The 20,443-nt window shown below is 39.0% G+C and overlaps 1 protein-coding gene across 3 annotated transcripts in view; it reads right to left on the bottom strand.

Annotated features, from left to right (window-relative positions):
* The window catches only part of FSTL5 (follistatin like 5), a 270,766-nt gene extending 252,409 nt beyond the window's left edge, over positions 1-18,357 (bottom strand). For 2 of the 3 annotated variants that reach the window (XM_058024911.1, XM_058024914.1), the window contains exon 1: positions 18,094-18,357. The gene's annotated coding sequence lies outside the window, so the exon portion shown is untranslated. Of the gene's footprint in view, positions 1-17,471; positions 17,579-18,093 lie in introns of all 3 variants that reach the window. The other variant, XM_058024913.1, reaches the window with a different exon arrangement.
* Between the last annotated feature and the right edge of the window lie 2,086 nt (positions 18,358-20,443).

Here is a 20,443-nt window from a genome sequence, read left to right as displayed (position 1 = left end):
TGTTTCTGCTTGTCAAAATGCGCCGTGGAGAGCAGAGCACAGCGTCATGAGGGCAGCTCTCAACCCCACGACTTCCTGACAGCTTGTGAGCGCTGCACACTTCATGCCGCCACCTTCCAGGCCTCCTCCAGAAGTGGCAGCTACACTCTGAACCAGTGGTTAGTCACCTTAGCTACGTACAGCGGGCTCGGGGCTGGCAGCAGTGAAGTGCAGCGCTGCCACGGCAGCCAGCAGCTCGTACATCTGCCAACCAATCTGTTCTGTCTCTCAGCTGCGGCTTCGTGTGCCCGCAGCCACTCGCTGTGCAGGCACATGCTCTTCATCCTTCACCCACCAAAACAGGCTGGCAAGTCACTTCAGAACAGCCAGCAACGCCACTGACAGCTCATGTGCTGGAACACACAGGATGAGAAACACTTTTTTAAAAATATCTCACAAAACGCCCTCGTCACGCCAGATGCACCCTGCCTTCTGCAGAATCCTGTCCATCTCTCCCTCTGTCCTTTCCTGATTTAAACTGCAAAACCATCATGCTGCATAGGCAGAAGGTGGAGGGCAGGCCCTTGAACCCCTGTACTAGTGCACTTGGTTTTTGTGCTGACCTTACAAACACATCAGGCTGTTCCAGGGCAGGTACGTCCAGGCCCCTCCGTGGTGAGCAGCCAGCACAAGGCCAGAATTCCCTGCCTTTCCCTGTCACTCTCTGTGCCCTCCACCACCTGCACGGCCAGGTGCTGGTGGGAAAGGGCAGGAGCCAGGCAGCCCATTCCCTCTCTGTGCGGGGATGCAAGCAAGACCCATTAGCCCAGGGCTTTTCTAGAAGGGCTTCTTTGGAATTGGCCCTTAAGATTAACAGTGGCTCACGTGAACCTGTACACAAATGGCTAATAGTGCCAGGGCCATTTCCGAAAAGTTCCTGAAATGCAGATGCAGCAGGGACACTTATTTTGCCGCTAAATTCATGCCCTAATTTTATCTTACCATTTTCAGTGTATTTATTTATTTATATAAAATATGACACCGAGATGTCTTAGTCTAAGCAACCCCATTTCCAATGAATTATAATAAAATGATAAATGGCAATTTTAAAACCTTCTTATAAGTTCTTCACATGATCTCATGTCTTTAATATTTCAGAAAGAAGAACAAAATGAGAGTACTATAGTTCACATATCTCAGAGAAGCTTTGTTTAAAGGATTCTAGTTGTGTGTATTGAAATACTTTTCTCCCAAGACTTCAGTATCAACCTCAGGGTGATTTTAGCATCACTGATATATGCAAGTGCTGGTTTGTGGAGGTTATACTGTTAGTGAGGTGGTCTCTTTCTTCCTTCATTAAGCAAACTTGTCACAGCTGGTTCCTCAATAGCCTAGAGGATTAATGTTTACCATCATGGCATTATCTAAACTGATGGGAATTCAACTACTTTATGTTATGAAACAAGAAACAGAAAACCTGCCAGCTTAGAACTCAGGTGAATATCTTGGTACTGTTAATATTTTACATCATTTGTAAATTGACACCTACCATACCATGGTGTAGCTGTGTCCTTCACTCATGCTAGAAAAGATAAATATTTTGATTTTCAAGTTTTTAATGTTTTTATTCTAAAATCAAACACTACTAACATCAACTAAATGTAAGAAGAAACAACAGCTGTTGGCACTTCCATAGTAAATTGTTAAGAGCACGTTTGAGAAAAGACATTATCCTAGAGAAAGCAAAATGGCCACTTAAGATACAAATTTTTTTAAACAGGTGAGCTGCTAAATTAAAGATTAAAATTCTCCTTATTTGCTGTGATATATTCATCTACCACTCTTACTTCTCTCTTTTGGTATTCAAGAAAACCTTGAGGTTTGGTAAAACAGTAATTACCAACAAAAACATTGAAATCTTTGGGTTATTGAACTCCTTGGATGAATGCTAAACCATGATATGTCTGTCATTAGTTCCAATAGCCATGACAATTTAGAGAATCCCTTCCCATTAAGTATTCTGGTTAATGTTATGATTTTATCCATTTACATCTATGAAACTCTCTGCATTGAAGTGCTGTAGCCAACAGAGATGGATCCCATCTTTTTTACCCAGAGAAGGAGATTCTTCAATAACTCAGCTGTTTTAAACTCAACCCCCATGGAGATTGTTCCTCAAGATCACCATGCAACTGGCAAGACCAGAATAGAGTTTGAGGGTTTTGACTCTATTCAGATTTGAAGTAAAGAAAGAATTATGAAGGATTGTAGAAGGAAACCAAGTCCTAAACCACAAAAATGTAAAGAGAGAGGGAGTAGGTACAGGGGAAGTAGCATTTCGGCAGTCTTCATAGGATGGGAAGATTTCTAGAGTGCCTATCAGCAAGAGAGGTGACATGGGAAAGTCTATGACACGTAAGAAACCATGAGCTCCTGAAACACAGAAGGACATGGATGCACTCTGCTGTGATGGAGAGGAGTGTGCACAGCAGTGCAAACACTGACAGGAAACATGGAATTATCAAACTGCAGAGAATAAAGATGCATGTGGATTTTGGCATGATTGGATTGAAGGACAGCTCAATCAGTAACCAAACGGACCGATGAATGTTGCAGCTATTTAAATAAACAAGGACTATCTGTAGCTGAGGGCAGTTTGTCCTGATCAGGATTGAACCAAAAATACATTTGCCCTCCAGTACTCTCCCCCAGTGCCCACATTAATATAATTAAGTTAACTACAGATGAAATCCTGACCCAATTGACAACATGAAAACAACTCTAAAAGCTACATTTAATATGTCTGGTACAGAATACCACCCTATTTATAGGATTTACTTGCAGTGAATATTCACAAGTATGGAAACAAAACTTTAAAATAACTCTGTTAACTAAAATGAAAAAATTCAAAGTTGCTTGTCATTGTTTTTAGAAAAAAAATCTATGTCTATTCATACAGGTTCACAGAGGTATACAAATAAAGTGTTCTGTACTTGAATAGCCAAACTAGTTACAGGTATTTTCTCTTTTTCAATTTAACTGCTGTGGAGTTTTTTGCCTCTGTCCTTTCCTGCTTTGTGGTGACTCAACTCTCTTTCTTCTTTATTGTCACAAAGGTCAATTTTCTTCATGAGCCTCAATTCAGAACAATCAGAAAGAAATACAGAAATAGCACTTGTTTTGTCAGTCATAAAGCTGGCATAGGTTCCAAGTGCCATGTGCTTGGATGTTTAAGTCCAAGTCTATAAAAGAAGGATTTTCTCACTATATGTAAAAAGAAATTAACAGACTGAAAAAAAATAGGAAGTAAACATATACCCTTTCTGAGATCTGATAGAACAAAAAAGCTTCACCACTATCACACCTGATTAAAAAAAATAAATTGACTCTGACAGCTGACTTGGTCATTTGTGTTCTACTATCTATATTAAATGCAGCTCATTATTTTAGTACATAGTAATTTTCCTAGAAAAAATGCAGTCTTATTTAAATTTTCCAAAGATATTTTCAATCAAATAATGCATTTGTCATATTGTATGCTTATGACCCCGTTCAATAGGATCTAAACTTTCATTTCTTGCTATGTTTTAACTGTCTTACACTATTTTACTGGGTTTTATTGCTTATGGGTTTATACCACTCTAATATAACTACTAGGAAGAGGTCTTCCACATGCATGTTGAAAAGCTGACAGTAAACCAGAAAAACCTACAATTTCCTGATTAGGTTGTAGCGAAATAGGATTTAGCTACAAAACAGGGGTTTTTTTCAAAAATTCTTCAGCTTAAAAAATTGTCATTCCTAAGAAGAATGGAATGCAGACAATACAAAGCAAGGAGCAGCCAGTATGTGGTGATGAAATGGTAGCATGTGAAAGCAATGTATTTTGTCTCTCCTCAAACACCATTGTATAATACATTGAAAACAATTTTTTTTTGGTATAGAATACCAAAACAATTTCTTTTGGTATTATATACCAACAAGTTTCATATATTTTATTTGGTTTGGGATTTTTTAGGTTTTGAGGGGAATTTTTTGCATTCTTTGGTTATTTTTGGAAAGGCAAAAAGGTAAATATTTTCAGTTTTATTTATACAATAGAAATACAAGAAAATGTTAATGTAGAATTGACTGGAATTAAGTTTTGACCATCAATGTGCCAGGAAACATATGAAACAGCCTCTTAACCAAAAAACCCCTATATTTCAACAAGAAATTAATGCTCAGATACCATCACCAGACACTCTATATCACATTTGGTATGAACTCTGTGCATAGGCAAGGGCATCCCATCTCTTCTCACATGAAAGTGTCACTCTGAAGCTACAGCCTGAAGAGTGACCACCCCACCTCTCTGAAATATAAGTCTGTGCTCCCTCTTTCATCCCACCATGACACTATTCTCATTTTTTGATTCAGCCACATTGACTCTGGGATTGTCTGGGACACCTCTGTGAAGTGCAGTGCTCACGAAGAGGAGCCAGGAGATATTGCTGAACATCACATTCCAAGTGCCCTGTCACAAATGCCAATCACGTGGCAAATGTCCAAGTGACTCTTTATTGATGAATCAGTTACTGTCACATGAATTATCCTCAGCGCTGACTAATGCTATGAGAACTGAAAGCTTCTCTTGCCTCTCTCTGTGTTTTGAAGGTCTGGGAATGCCTACCTCTCAGCAATTTCAAATATTTCTTGTTATCCAGGTGAGATTTTCTGGAAGCCACAAAATACAGAAATTGATCAAAGCAGAGAAAAAGGGTTTTGAAAGTTATTTTGAAGGGTTTTATCTGATTCAGCAACATGCAATAGAGTCTGAAGACTGTTTACTCTCTTGCAGTTCTTATGTGACTATGAAGCAGTGGAAGGAACCCCAGTGGAGAACAGCCATGTGACTTTAATCAATTTGATATTAATCACTTTCATAGAATCATTCTTGCATTCTGAAATTTTGAAAAATCAAGATTACCCTGCCTACAGATGGAGGGAAAAATCCACCTTTCTTTGTCCTTCAACGTCCTAAAGTTGCATAAATGAGGCAATCTGACATCCAGCAAAGACAGGTGACAGTAACTTCCATCCTCCAGAGTAAGACACGGATCATCTCAAACCACAGCTGACAGCAAATCCAGGTCAAATCTTCTCTCTGCCTCCTCCAAAAATACTGAGTATGATCTGTAGCAATACAAAGTTCCAGCAGTAAGAAAAAGAGAGTGCCAAAGAAGGATAAAGGCAATAAATGTAGGGGACCAAACTGATGCATCAGGTTCACTGTTCATCTTCTTGGCATGGTGCAGATGAGGGAAAAGGTGGGAGAGGGGATATTCCGTGTAACAATGTATACTGCTCATATTCCCTAATTCCTCACTTAATAAAAGAGTGTCAACACTCAATGCCGACACTGCAACCAGTTGAACACTTGGAAACAAAACTAGGGCAGAGCCATTGCTGCTCTCTCTCAAAGTTGACTGCTTTGGGCAGCCTCCTATGCTTAAAGCCAGCCCCACCAACAACCCAAGAGCCAGTCTGTAAGGTCCTGCTATGCAATCCCTGTATGTTCCTAAATAATATCACAGCCTCCTACAGTTCTAAGTGAACCATTTAATACACAATACATACTGAAGAACAAAAGAGAGTAGGTATCATTAAAAGTATCAAAAAGTGCCTCTTATTTCCAAAGTCACTTGACTTCTTTGAAAATCACCCATAAAAGATTGCCTAGATTCAGCCCTATGTTTTGGCTACTCTTCAAGCCCAAGGGAGATATAAATCTGGAAACCAAATATTTCAAAACTACTCCTGAAGAACCAAAGAACCACTTACAACACTGGGAAAGGCAGCCCTTTCCAGCTTTTTGGATTTGGTTTTCTTGTTTGGTTTTCTTGGGATTTTTTTATCCACGATGGCATATCAGAAACATGCCTGGGAGGATAAATGCAGGTACTGTTTGCTTTACATCAATCTCTTTCTATATTAGCATTTCCATAAGGCTATCCTCACTCACGTGAAATAAAACAATAGGGATAAAGTATCCCACTAGAAGCTCTGAGAGAAAAGCTTAAAGCTATGTCTTGGGATGCAGGGGGGAGAGAGTTACCCTGTATTTCAGTGTCTAAAGTCATAAAACCGTACTGCTTTGTTCAAGTTTTATCCCATACTTTTGCAGTCTATGTCTACAGTAACACACTGGTTCAAATCAAATCAGTTTTACACACTTTTGAAGGAAGCTGTCTTGTTCTATGAGAGCTTAAACTGATCTTTGGCCATGATATTCCAACTGATAGGTGGAGAGCAGGGCAGGAAAAGGTTCATTTCTAGCCAGATCAGCTCTGTAATCCAGCTCACCACTCACATCAACGCCACTGGCCAATGGAAAGACTGATCAACAGGTGTAATAAGACATGAGGGATAGCAGTGACCCCAACACAGTTCAATTAAAGCTATGAATCTATTTAGCTACAAAATGAAATTGCACACCTTATTCTCTGACCAGAGCTTTACTTGCCCAGTTACATCAAAGTGAACACAATAAACTTTAAATCAACTTATTTAAAATATAACCAACAGGCTGTTTAAGCAAGCAAGCTTAGTACATCAGTATTTCTCTTACATTGTTGGGACAATAAACATGCCCAAAAATCCCAGAGCAAAATGGAATACTTTTGTGCTATTGTGACTCTCAATTATCTATTCTTTCACCTATTGTAAATACCATCCTAGAGCAGTATTCTAGTTTTTTGGGTGGTTTTCTGGTCATAACAGCCTTTCATGAACATCCACAAATTTAAGACTATTCTTTAGTAATGTTGACTTTTGCTATTAATAGTTTTCTTTTGTTAGATTTGCTCACTGGCACTAATTTTATAATATTTCCTGCAGATGGCCAGAAATAACATGCATGCAAGGATAAAAAGGAGGATGAAAATTTCAAAACAATGCCATAATCTTCATTACAGAAGTGTTCGCCTAGTAATTAAGTGTGGAGCTGCACATATGGTGTCTGATTTATCCTCATATTTTCACTGATGCAAACTTGCTATGATAATATTAATGTAAATGTAACCATACCACTTTTCAGTCTGGGAGCACAGAAAAGCTATTTTTTTTCATCTCTTTTTCCATTAGTAATTACACTTTTTTTTCTTCCCCCACTAGAAACTGAAAGAAAGAAAAGCAGCTACAAAGTTATAGGTTTAGCTATTGCAAACTTTCCTTCTCTTCCTTTGTGTATTTAAGGAAAGTGGCTACTTCTCTTAAATACACAAAGAATTTCATTCTCTTTTGATTGATAAGGATTTACATTCTCCTGGTCTAGGATTATTCATCAGTGTTTTCACTCTCAAAAGATGTTATGATATCCACCAAACAACAAGAGTTTCTCTAGTGAAATATGTCCAAGGCTTCTGCCCTCTGCCTAAATATCTTAGACTAAAATTTAATTCCTGCTGAAGAGAAAATCGACACTGTCCCTTAACGTGGAGCAATAGAGAAAAATTTTTTCAGTCCCTAAAGTCCTTCCCTGTAAGAATACTTAACAGCACATGCTAAAGTTTTTGGTAATTTGTAGGTACAATTACTAGATTTTTTATTTCACTTATCACTCCCTTTCCACTCTGTTTTTTAAGCCCAAATTTGCCAAATTCTGACTTTTTACTTGTGAGGAGTTATGTGTCTTTTTCTGGGCATAGATGCATATTAGTACAAGCCAAAAGGAGTGGCAGGATTCAACTCCTGTTTATACTGTTCAGCTCCTAGAAAGCATAACCTTCCATTTTGTACTCCAATTCTTGATAGTCTTGAGAGACTAGGTAAACTCAGAAATGTCCTAAATTAGAAATTCATAATCAACACTTCATAAAAAGTAATTTTTCATAACTCAAAGATGAAATTTCCACATTGTGATAATACCAGCTTTCCTCCCCACTCCCAACCCTCCATGGCTTTCTATGAAGTATAACTAAATTGTAAAAATATTTACTGTGGATGGGCAAGTCCTTCTCTGGATTGCTTCTCCTCTGCTTGTACTTATTAACAAGCTTCAGAATAATATTTTTGCCTAGATGTACCCTTTTCAATCAAGAAATTTCAACACTGAATTTCACTTTTAGGCCTCATATCTTTGCAAATTAGTTGAATCTCCACACACACTGCATGCTCATTTTAAAGCAGTTTGACTCTTTTCAGTAGCACATCTCTATTTCACTGTGCATCAATTTAAGTTCCTTATGGAGGTATTTTAATTTGTGAAGTCTTACAGTTGAAATTTTGTATTCCATGTAAAGGCTACATGGTGAACAGTTAGAACTTGTTATAGATAATTAAATACATAATCTTTAACACCAAAAAAACCCTGGTTTTTTGAAGCCAAAAAGGCCTTTTGTGAAATAAATTACAATCAAAAATAGATCAAGTTAACCCAATGTAAAAGATAACATAGAAAAAACAAAGTGTATAATTACTGATGGACCTAAATACCAGAAATAGAAGAAAATTACTTATCATTATTTCTGTCCCACTCACAAATAATTCCAATGCAGTTATTACAGGATTGTAAGAGAACTGATCTCTCAGACACTGGTCAAAAGCAATCAAAAATTCATAATGATTATTGCTGTACAAACCCAGTCGAAATACAGAAAAAAAGTCCTGAGAAGTCACTTTTCTTTAAATAGTCACTGATTAGAGTGATTACAGTAAACTCTTCGAAGCAAATTCTATTCCTCCTTGACCTCTCCCCCTCCCCAAATTTGCTGTGGCTTAGAAATTGGTTGACTTTACCAAAGGTAACCTCAGAAATCCAGTGTTAGAGAGAAATGGTAAACAGACACTTTAAAATCTCTTAAATTCCCAAATATTCTCACACCTTTAAAACACCAAGGTGGGTCTCATGGTTGATGGATACAAATCAATATACCACAGAAATCTTATGCTGGGATAAGAAAGTTGATGTTGAAAATCAAAATTATAATCTGAGATGTTAAGGATCTCAGATGTATGAGAAGTTTAAAGTAAGTCCTTACTTTGAAAAAAAACCCAACTATTATTAATGATTTTTGTAATGCTTATATATAACATCACAACTCTTTCCATAGCTCTTTTTGGAAGAGCCCCAACTGAACAGAATCACTGAATCATTAATCATGGGAAAAAACCTCTGAGATCATTGAGCCCAACCCTTGGCCCAGCACAGCTGTGTTCACCACTGAAGACTGTCCCCAGGTGGCACTTCCACACCCTGCTCGACCACTTTCCAGGGATAGTGGCAAAACCCCCTCCCTAGGCAGCCTGCTCCAATGCCTGAACACCCTTCTGGTGAACACATTTTTCTTGATGGGAAATATTTAGCACTCAACACTTAAACAATAAAAATTTCAAAATTAAGAATTTCCATCCATGCATGCCAATTGCCTGTTCACTTTCTTCATCAGAAAAAATAACAAAGGCACAAATTCCTTTGCTTATTTTTTTTAACCATTGAGAGCTTCATGATCAGCTCTTTAGATTTTCTTTCAGCATTTACTCATAACTCCAGAAACATGCCCAGCTTATAAAAAATACAAGTCTAACTCGCTCAGATTGGATCTTTGTCTCTAAAAAGGCAAGCAGAGAATGATAAAACTGAAATTATTAGCCATAATACTTCACACTGTTCATCGAAGAGTCAGATGCAGCACATAATAAAAGCACTCTAAATCATTAGTCAACAAATTATATCACAAACTTTCATTTAAATCTCTTTATTAATGTGAGAGCTGTTCTATCTGAGAAACCATGAGAACGGGGGGTGCTATTTTTTATATGGATTTCTGAGACTTCGGAAGTATAAATCAAATTTTCAGTATAGATTTATTAATGATTTATGTGTATATCATGTATATTTTTATAAAGACAGGCATAGCACCCCTTTCAGAAGTTTACTTACGCATGGAAGAGATTACCGAGAGCCTAAAGCAGTAGATGAATGTGATTATAATATAGAAAAGATATAAAGGACATAAATATATTAAAATATTAGATTTTTAGTCTTTTGGGGACACCAATTTTAAGATCTGATGCTTGAAGCAATCTACTAATGTTTCAAATGCAACCTCCAAGATGCAACCTCCTGTCACCCTGCTGACTGCACCAAGAACATACAAATGTAGACTGTTCAAATACTTCTGTGAGAAAAATTCTCCAAGCATAAAATAATAGAAACAGCCTATTATTAGACAGTAGACTAAAATGCAACTATAGCTAAGCAGCACAGTTTAAATCCACTAGAAAACCGTCCTCAGTTCAAAAAATAATTAACATTATACACAAGTTAAATCTCTGGAGTGATGTTAATTATGGTTTTCTCTTTCAGTGTCCCAAGTAACAACTAAATCCGCCCCTGCATCTAGGTCTAGAAAATTTTACAAAATATTACTGTTTAGCAAAAACCAAAAAATCAAAGAAGAGAAATATATTTTTTGTGTTGGAATACAACCACAGCACTAATAATCACCGGGATTCTGAATTACATGAGAATATAAAGATAGCATAAATGAAAGATAAAAACATAACATATAGGTTAGAGGACCAACAATTAGAAAAAAAAGTTTTTTAACTCACCAATATACTAGCTAAGATTCATTTGCCTTTAAAAGCATAGGAAATAAAGGAAAAATAAAATCAGTCTTCAAACTAACATAACCTGGTTCTGTGTCTTGTAGTTTATTTTAAATAAAATTTTCCTCTCTATCAAAGTACTTGATAATATGGAAGAGCAGCTCTGTGATGAACCGTATTTCAACTTAAAAATCAGCCCTCAAGATTAAAAACATCAATTTCTCACTGAAGCTGAGGTTATGGCTAACCTTGGCTGTTGCAAGGAGAGGGAGGATCTGTGCAACTTAATTCCACTTGACAAGGACAGACCCAAAGCACTGTCATAATGGGCTTCTCTTCTTTCTCTGTGGCCTTTCCACTGCAAAAACTGATTATGAGATGAACTTATGTTTCCATCTTGAAACAGAGCAGAGAGCAAAGAAGGGCTTACTGTCAAAATAAGATGTTACTTAAAAAAAAAAAACAACCTAAATGTAACTTAAATTTAATTTAATTCTTTTATCTAAACTATAGAGGCATGGAGTTGATGCATCGACCACTCAGTGGATGAGAAACTGTCTGGATGGTCAGACCCTCAGTGCTGTGGTCAATGGCTCAATACCCAAGTGGAGACCAGTGACAAGTGGCATTCCTGAGGGGTTAGTACTGGGAGTGATACTACTTAACCTCTTTGTCAGTGTCATGCACAGAGTGACTGAGTCCATCAGCAGCAAGTTTGCCAATAACCCGAGCTGCATGGTCTAGCCGATACACTAGAAGGAAAGGATGCCATCCAGAGGGACCTGGACAGGCTTGCAAGGTGGGACTGTGCAAAACTCTTCAAGTTCAACGAGGCCAAGCACAAGGTCCTGCACCTGGGTCATGGCAATCCCAAGTACAAACAAAGGTTAGGTGGAGAACAGATTGAGAGCATCCCTGGTGAGAGGGACTTGGGGGTGCTGGTTGACAAGAAGTTCAACACGACTGAGCAATGTGCAATTGGAGGACAGTAAATCTTGGGCTGCAGCAAAGGAATTGAGGACAAAAGGTCAAGGGTGGGGATCCTCCCCCTCCATTGTGTTCCTGTGAAACCCCAGTACTGGAGTACTGCATCCGGCTCTGAGATGGAGGCATCCCAACATGAGGATGTGGCCCTGCTGGAGCAAGCCCAGAGGAGGGCCAGCAAGATGAGGGTTGGAGCACCTCTCCACACCCAGATCTGGGGCTGTTCAGGCTGCAGAAGAGGAGGTCCCAGGGAGACCACACTGAGGCCTTCTGGCACCTAAAGAGGCCCTGCACAAAAGATGGTGAATGTTTTACAAGGGCATGAAGTGATAGGATGAGGGAGAATAACTTAGTAAACTGAGAGCATTTTTAGATTATATACCAGGAGGAAATTCTTCACTATGAGTGTGCTGACACACAGCTTGCCCAGAGAAGCTGGGGATGTTCCGAGCCCTGGAAGTGTTCAAGGCCAGACTGGATGGACTTTGAGCACCCTGGCCTAGTGGAAAGCATCCTTTACCATGGCAGGGGGTTGGAAAGAAATGATCTCTACAGTCCTTCCGATCCAAAACATTCTTTCCTTGATAATATCAGATTTTGCACTCTTATGAATACTGCAGAGATAACTGAACGAATGTCTGGAAATGATACTGTCTTTCAGAGAATTTTCTGACCATTCACCTCTCAGACTTGAGGAATATCTGCAAAACACTGAGAAAATTTGCTTTTAACAAAGGTACCTGATCTCAGATTTCTTTTAAGTCTCAAATCCCTCACAAAAGGTGAATAGTTAACCAAGATGTTGTACAGACATCACATCTTACAAAAACTTCTGCATTTTCTTGATTTAAGACTCAAAACAGACCCTTAGGAGGGAAAAATTAGACACTGCTACAAATGATGATGCAAAAGGAACAAAAACCTCTCCAAAATGTGACAAAATAATTCTCTTTCTCTTAAAATATAAATTCAAAAGCATTTTCAAAATTAACAAAGTGCATCTCCTCTTTTATTTAGGTACAATAGCCAATTTTCCGCTCTATGAATAAAAATTTTGGACTATTGCAACTCTAAACCACAGATATTTGTGAATTAGTCATTCATTCATGTGCTTTTAGCTTTCCATTGCACTAGAGTTTGTCCTCAGAAAGCAGATACTAGTGTTTTCTGTGTATACACTAAATGTGCTTGAACCTTGTATGTTTCTATTTATCACTGGGAGGCCATGACTGCCACCAAATACAATCCTCAACTACATAAATAATAGTAACATTAGTGCACTACATTCAAGCTGTAACAGAATCAAAGGTAGCATTTATTCTTTTGACTGCTTTTGCATATGAATCAAGATTTCCATTGATCTGCCTGAATGATGTGAAATTGCTTTGTTTTTTCTTTCCCAGTAATAATTTATAGCAAAATTTAATAAAACCCATAAACAACATATATTATCAGTTATAGAGGTATTTTACATAAAGCTTACAAAAGAAAAGACATAAAGGAAATAGAACTTGAAATGTTGAACTTTGGAACAAATCATAATCTGCAAGCTCTTTGAAAACAAAATTTATTTCTACTGCTCATCAGGTAAGAATTTTCTACTTGCTTCTGTTTTGTTGCTTGTTCATTTCTTTAAATGTGTATAATGATTTACATTTTATTTAGGAAGACAAAGGCCTGTTGTAATAACAAAAACATGAACAGTTCAGAGTTACAATGCCTCTAAAGAAAGCCTCTAAAATATTTTATTTCCTAATGGAAGTAAAAGCACGTACAGTAATAATCTAGAAGTTCCTATCATTTAATAAGAGTATTTTTAGTAATAGGTTTTTTATCTGATTAAAGTTATGAGCTGCTTTCAAATTACTTTGTTTCTTTTTGCAGATATTAGGAAATTCTTTATGAAGGAACTAAAAATACTTTCAGAAAGTTTTTTATATGCTGATGTGAAAATGATAGTGGCTTTTACCACAAGACTGCCTATTCAGTGGTAAAAATATTTCAGATTACAATAAACCTCACTTGGCATAAAATGAGAAGAAAGCTCTCTCTGTCAGGAAAAGAAAGAAATATTTTAAATATCCTTCATCTTCCATCTAACATTTCCAAGTACTTTATTGCACAAAAAAAAGTCTTTCTGAAGTCTGCTCTGAAAAGCACGGCTGGACACCAACCTCAGTTAATTCAAATGCAAATAAACGGTGAACTTCAACCTACTTCAAGCAATCAGTGCAAGCATTACCAACTCTCCCCTCATTTAACTCTTTAGAACTTATTTTCTTAAGATTTGCAGGACTCAGCAATGCAACCAATTACCTAATTTTACATAATGTATGGTATAAAGAGTGATTAATTGAATAGACTTACAATGATCATTTCTAGGATAGACGGTGTAAATACCTGCATAAATATTGCTATCAAATAAAGCTAAAAATGGATAACAAATAACACATTTCCAGTCATTCTCATTCCCTCTTGGTAAGGAATCCTGCCTGGCTAAACCGTAGCAACCTCTCTTGGCCAGTATATTTAGCCAATACAAACAGAAGTAACAATGGCAGAGAGGAAAAGAAAGGCACCAGCAATTAGGGAGCCTTTCTGAAGTTCTTCTGCAACAGTAAGTGTGCAGTAATTCCTTGATCTGCACTGGCCCATCCAAATCAAGACACATCTGTTAACAAATGCAACTGCTAGAAAGGAACACAACCTACCAGAACTTTGTAAATAGAGGTTGCTCAACCCAAAACCTAAAGAGAGAACTTGCAAAATAATACAGAAGAGAATAAAGCTGTGGGTTTGATTCCTCCTGAATATTTTTCCTGGGCAGTAGAAACCCCTTATATTGGAGGTGTTAGAGGGAATTTCACACAGCACTATTTTCAAAGGGGCTAGACTACCACTGCTCCTGGTCAGCCCACAGCTTCCTCAATGTCTCTTTGCTACAGAGAAAATATTTGATTTGCTGCTCTTCTGATAATATAAAATTGTTGTCTTTTCTGTCTACCAAGAGTCAGGAAAAAGCATGCTGTATTAAATATGTATAAAATCCTATGCAAATAAGTTTCCAGTCTTTTCATTTGCTGACAGCTATTCCCTGACCTTCAGAAGGCAAAAAATAAAAAGCTTGAACTAAAAAACAAGATTAAACAGATTTACAAATAAACTTGCTAATCTATTTACTTTAAAGTTTTGTAGCATAACAGACCAAGCTACACTGAATGGTTAGCGAATATGGTCCTGCTTTTGCCTAGAAAAATCGTAGAAGTCAAGAGTGGCACTTGAGTCATTGCTTCCCCTTGAGTCAGTGATTCACTCCTGCAATATTTAATGTCCACAATTATCCCATAATATTTGCCAGTCTGGAGAAAAATAATCAGAAATTACTTCCTAAACTTCATTTGACCTCTTACCTTTGAGATATCAAAGCCAAGTTCAGATCTGTTAAATGGCAGACCTACTCCTATTGGAGCTCCATCTTTAGATTTGAAACTAACAAAACAGAGCAGAGCTTTGTTTTTTAACATTATTTTATAGTCTCTAAGAGAAGAAGAGTGACAGAAAATTTGTATTTTATGAAAAGTTAAATAAAGTCACAGTTTGGGACAGCATGCATTTTTCTAAAAAGAAAAGTTTGGTATTTTTAAATAGCATAATTGATTGCAACATCATGATTGTAACAATTCTTTTATTCTAAGATTGAATATTGCTTTTAAGCAAATACAGAGGATTATTGGATGAACTCACACACAAATAAAAACAGGATGAAAAACTGACATGATTAGACATGATACATCTAGAACACACCTAGAATGGAGCAACCAGAATATTTGGGGTTTTACTGATCACCATTTGCTGTCAAAGGCCTTAAACCAGGAAATAACCAATTGATTCACTGGAAAAAGTAAGCTCTGGACCCCTGACAGGGTTGTGCATAGGCTGATATTTTCAATAGTCTTGTGCCCTCATATGCCCACCTTTGTGCATTGGTCAGCTTAAGAAGGGTCCATAAAGTAGCTCTGTAAACCTGAATTTTCTCTAAATCCTGTTTTTGTAACAAAACGCCTCCCTGATTTCACATTAGTTCAGTCAGGTGGTTGGTCAAGTCATTAACAACTTTTGTGTGATGTTGATAAAGGACTTGAAACTACCTGTTATACAAAATCATATTCTTACAATTTTACAAATATGCTTGAACAAGCACATGCAGACACTGCAGACAGACGACTTCTAGTTAGAACCAATGACCAAAATGGCTATGGACCACACTTAATGCATACATCTATTTAGAACACCATTTTGTTGAAAAATAGCAGTGCCATTTTATCTTCTTCAGAGTATATGTATAATTTCAAATATCCACTTTTCAAACATGATTTGTCAAATAAATCAGCCTAATACAAATGAAGGCAAAATATTACATAGAAAAAACAACCAGATATAAATTTAAAAGCACAGGATTAATGTCTTAGTATCAAAGTTTATCATCTGATTTATGCTGGTAAAATGACTGATCTCAGAAAGGTCAATGACTTTTAATCATGTAATGATGGAGATAGTCCTGTTAACTGGAAAACGACTATGTGTATGAATAGAGACCACTCAAGTGAACAATGATTAGCATATTCAGGCCCTGTATAAATATTAAAACTTTAGATATGTAATTGGTGGGTTTGGGTTGCAATGTTGTGGGTCATCCTCCCCCTCAGTATTATTTTATCATCTGCACCACATAGTTCACAATAACTTTTTCAAAATAATTTTGTAGTGTCTACTTCAAAAAGTAAGCATCCTGAATCTCCACACCTTCAAAGACATAATTTAAAACTATATCAGTATATTTCAAAGCAAATCAATATTCATGTCAATGACAGATGATAAAAGCTGTCTTAGCTGATGGACAGACTGCTAATGAAGGCTTGCAACTAATGCAAGTGCTATGTAATAAACTTTCATTCCCTACTGTTGAGAGAGGAAAAAGAGAGCTACTTTATGACTGGGTAGAGAACAATAAAAACATATTTCCTAATTCTACCCAAATGCAATGATAGTCTTGATTGACTGAGCTACTTTCTCATCATTTTTCTAGCTTTCAACTTCACCCATCAGTAGCTCTGTGCTGCTGCCTGATGGTTATCTTTATACTTCAGCTGATACAAACACTCAGCAAAACAGAACCCACCTTAACATTAAGGAAATGATGCAGGAGTAAAAAAATGCTACAATACTAAGAAGCAGTCACCTTCCACCAGCTTCATCCCATCAAAAAAAGTTACTTTACGTTCACAGCTACTACAACTGCTAGCACCTGAGCAGGGCATCTGTGTAGAGAAAACACTTGTGGGTCAGGTCCCAGTTCCTAGGAAAATTCATCACAACCAAAAGAGAATGAAGTGCCACATAATCCTAAAAACACAAGGTGGGGACCTCATTGCCTGCTTACTCTGTTCAGTTATCTCAGTAGCACTGGCTAGCAGCAGCTGCAGCTTATTCCCTCTGGAATCTGCCTTAATCTCGGGCAGCCAGCCCTGCGTGGTGCCGAGCTCTGCGTGTGCACAAGTCCCTGCACGGCGCCCAGCTCCGTGCGTGCAGAAATCCCTGCGCAGCACCGAGCTCTGCGTGCGCCCAACTCCGACAACTCACTCGGGCACCAGCAAACTCCTCTGCGAAGCACAGCTCCGTACCAAGCTCACGAAATGTTAAACACTGCTGAGAAAAGAGACATTACGTCTGCCCACACTTCTCAGTTCTATTCAATTACTGACAACAGCAGTCCTACAAGTGCAACATAATACGGTATTATTAAATCCAGGATTCTCATTTACGCCTAGATGCAGCCTGGGAGCAGGCCTGATGTTCAGCCAACATCAAAGGACACAAATTCATGACTTTCACAGACACACACATCCCACACTGACCTTGGAGGCAGAGGTGGTGATGATCCCTTTCATAAAGGCGCTGCTTCCCAAGTTGACAGCGTTACAGCGCTGAATTGTTTGTCAAGTAGCAGGGTATCACCGTCCTTCTGTTACACACGTATTCAGCACGCACAAGAACACAGAGCAACATGCGGCTATGCTTCCAAATCCTCTCTAATTCCGTCTTTACTCTCTACTTCCCAGAATGACCTCGCATATCCTGTCCTCCCCCAGACTGAATCAACCAGAGCTTCTCTAGTCCCCCCAAATCGGTTTTTATACAAAGTAGGCTCTGCAATGTCTATTGAGATCTTTCTATAATATTCAAGACTCCTAACACAAAACATTTTCAACCATTTAAAAATTACCCTGAGAGCCAGTTTTCAATAAAAACAAGCCTTGAACTTTTCACTCAGATTCATCTTTTGTTTATGGAGCCCTTTTCACTGAAAGCTGCACCCTTTTTCCAAGCCCTGCCCCTACACTGACCTAAGGGCTACCAAGCTTCCAACTTTGCGCTGCCTTTAATTGCCGGCTCCTCCATCCCACCCAGCACCTCGCTACTATTAACATGAAAAATACGTAAGTATGCGTGTGTATATATATTGGCATTGCCGCTTACCTTGTCCAAGAGTCACTTAAATCCACAAGGGGAGAAAAAAAAAACAAACCAAAAGCCCCAGCTCCACGGGTCCTCGCGCAAATCTCAAAGAGAGCAGCACTTCTTCTCCCTTTAACAAAGCCACAAGCGGCTCCGCGGCGATCCGGTGAGCGAGCGAGGGAGCGAGCGGGGACTTCTCCGGGGCAAAGCGGGCGCAGCTCCCGGCAGGGCTCGGCTCCCGGCGGGAGCAGGCGCGGAGCTCCGCGGCCGAGGCGCCGCGGGGAGGCGCGGGCGGGCGCCCTTCAGCACCGGGCGCGGCGCGGACAGCAGCGCTCCCGCCCGGCCCCGCTGCCGCCCGCCCCGCCGCGCCGCTCGCACCGCCCCCGCCCGCCCCCTGCGCCGCCCGGCCTGCCCGACTTGCGCTCCGCCACCCACCGCCCCCCTCCGCTGCTTTATTGCGTTTTTCCACGGGCCGGCCGGCTGGGACGTCTGGTGTTGCCCAGCACTTCTCGTCCCCACTTCTCGCAGGGGGCTGTCACCCGGCAGCGGTGACCGAAGCCCTCCTGCGGCTCCCCCTCCGCAGGGCCACGGCCCCTCACGGCCCCCGGGCAGATGGCAGCGCTGGCCCCGGCAGCGAGCGGAGCAACTGCTGTGAAACAGAGAGGAACTCCCCCCCGGAGCACAGAGGGGTGTTGTGCCGGCGTCTCCCGAGCAGGGGGCTGTAATGCAACATTCATGAGCTTTAATATGTCAATATATCAAAGCTCGAGCACGCTGGAGGCTTTGCACACCTGTATCGGTAAGCCCTAGCGTCCGCACCAGATTGAATGCCCAGGTAGAGGTCCCTGGTAACCCCTGCCAGAAACATGGACGTGTGATTGGGAATCTTATTTAGTTATGCAAAACATAAGGGGGAAAAACAATCACCTTGAGATAAGACCGTTAATTACATGCTCCATTTATAAGCACGAGAAGAGGTACCTTTGGATGAACAGGAACAATCAAAACAAGAAATCCAACTGGAACTAATCGCCAAAAAACTTAGAGATATATTTATTTGAAGTCAAGTAAAGAAACAGTATTTGAAGTCTCACTTGAATCTGCTTTATTGTGAGATAACAGTTTCAGTTATCTGATTTATTACTTTTAAATTAATTTACTATCCATCCCACCACTTTTAAGGAGTAGCTCTTTCATCTTCTATGTGAAATCATTATGAAAATTAAGTATCTACTTCTCATGCCATTATGGGTTACCTGCTCCGTGCCTTTTGGGAAAATACATTACAGATTAAAGTATTAAACTGTCTTTAAATCACCCATGGCTAGGGTAAAGCCAGACAGAGGTCAGCTGCTCTGACGTACATCAGCTTTCTAGGTTAATTGCACTTGTGTCTAAATGTGGAATGAACATGCAGTAAGAAACAAAAATAAATGGTTTTAGGTATGGTAAATAACATACCTAAAACCAGAACTAGTTAATATAGGAAATAATAAAACAGGACAGGTTGGATTGCATTAGCCTATTACTGTTTTTGAGGGAGTTCTTACTGGACTGATAATTAGGTCACGGCACTGCAAGAAGGAACATGATTAACTTCGACACACAAAGTGTGGAGTATAAAGCCAAATAAAGCAGACTTTCATTGACCCAACCCTTTCTAATTGCCAGTTATCATGAAGGCAGCTTGTCTGGCATCTGGGTTGAATTTATGAAACCCTATTATTTTACTTCTCATTTTTCTTTTAAGCCCTCTCAGTTTTTTTGCTAATATCGACAATATAATTGCACTACTTAAGGACAATTTCTGCAGTACAAAATTGACACTGAGTCTACTAGCGCAGCTGCACCAGAAACTCTCATGGGACAGAGTTAAACCCCAAAAAACTGGCTTGTTCAAAACTGAGGGGAAATTGAAATGTTGTGAGGATGAATAGGGACCTTGTTCATCCATTCTCCTTTGCCATTATGAAAGTACATGAAACAAACAACAACAATTACGTAGATGTTTTATGTAACCCAGTTATTAAAGTAGTTGAGAAACCGGTCAAATTATGCAAGGTCTGACGTATCATAACTTACTGGAAATCTTTGCAAATAAATAGACAATGAATCCCCAAACTAGTATATGCAAGATCCTCAGAACTTCTGAAAATCTCTCCATCTTGTGAGGACTTGCACTACTACATTTCAGCGTAAATAGTGATACAACTGTGTAATGCATTAAGGTATCTCAGCATTCTTGCATTTCTGAGTGTGTTTATCTGATCATACGTGCCTTTATTCTTTGTAAACTCAGGTATTCAATTTAAAAGCTCACATTTAATCAAAATAAATTTAATGTATTTTTAGCGCGTACATATTTCCTAAT

The sequence above is a fragment of the Melospiza georgiana genome, chromosome 5 (genome assembly GCF_028018845.1).
Source record: "Melospiza georgiana isolate bMelGeo1 chromosome 5, bMelGeo1.pri, whole genome shotgun sequence".
Classification (NCBI taxonomy): domain Eukaryota; kingdom Metazoa; phylum Chordata; class Aves; order Passeriformes; family Passerellidae; genus Melospiza; species Melospiza georgiana.
Note: the sequence above shows the minus strand (reverse complement) of the source record. Positions and strands in the feature narration are given on the sequence as shown.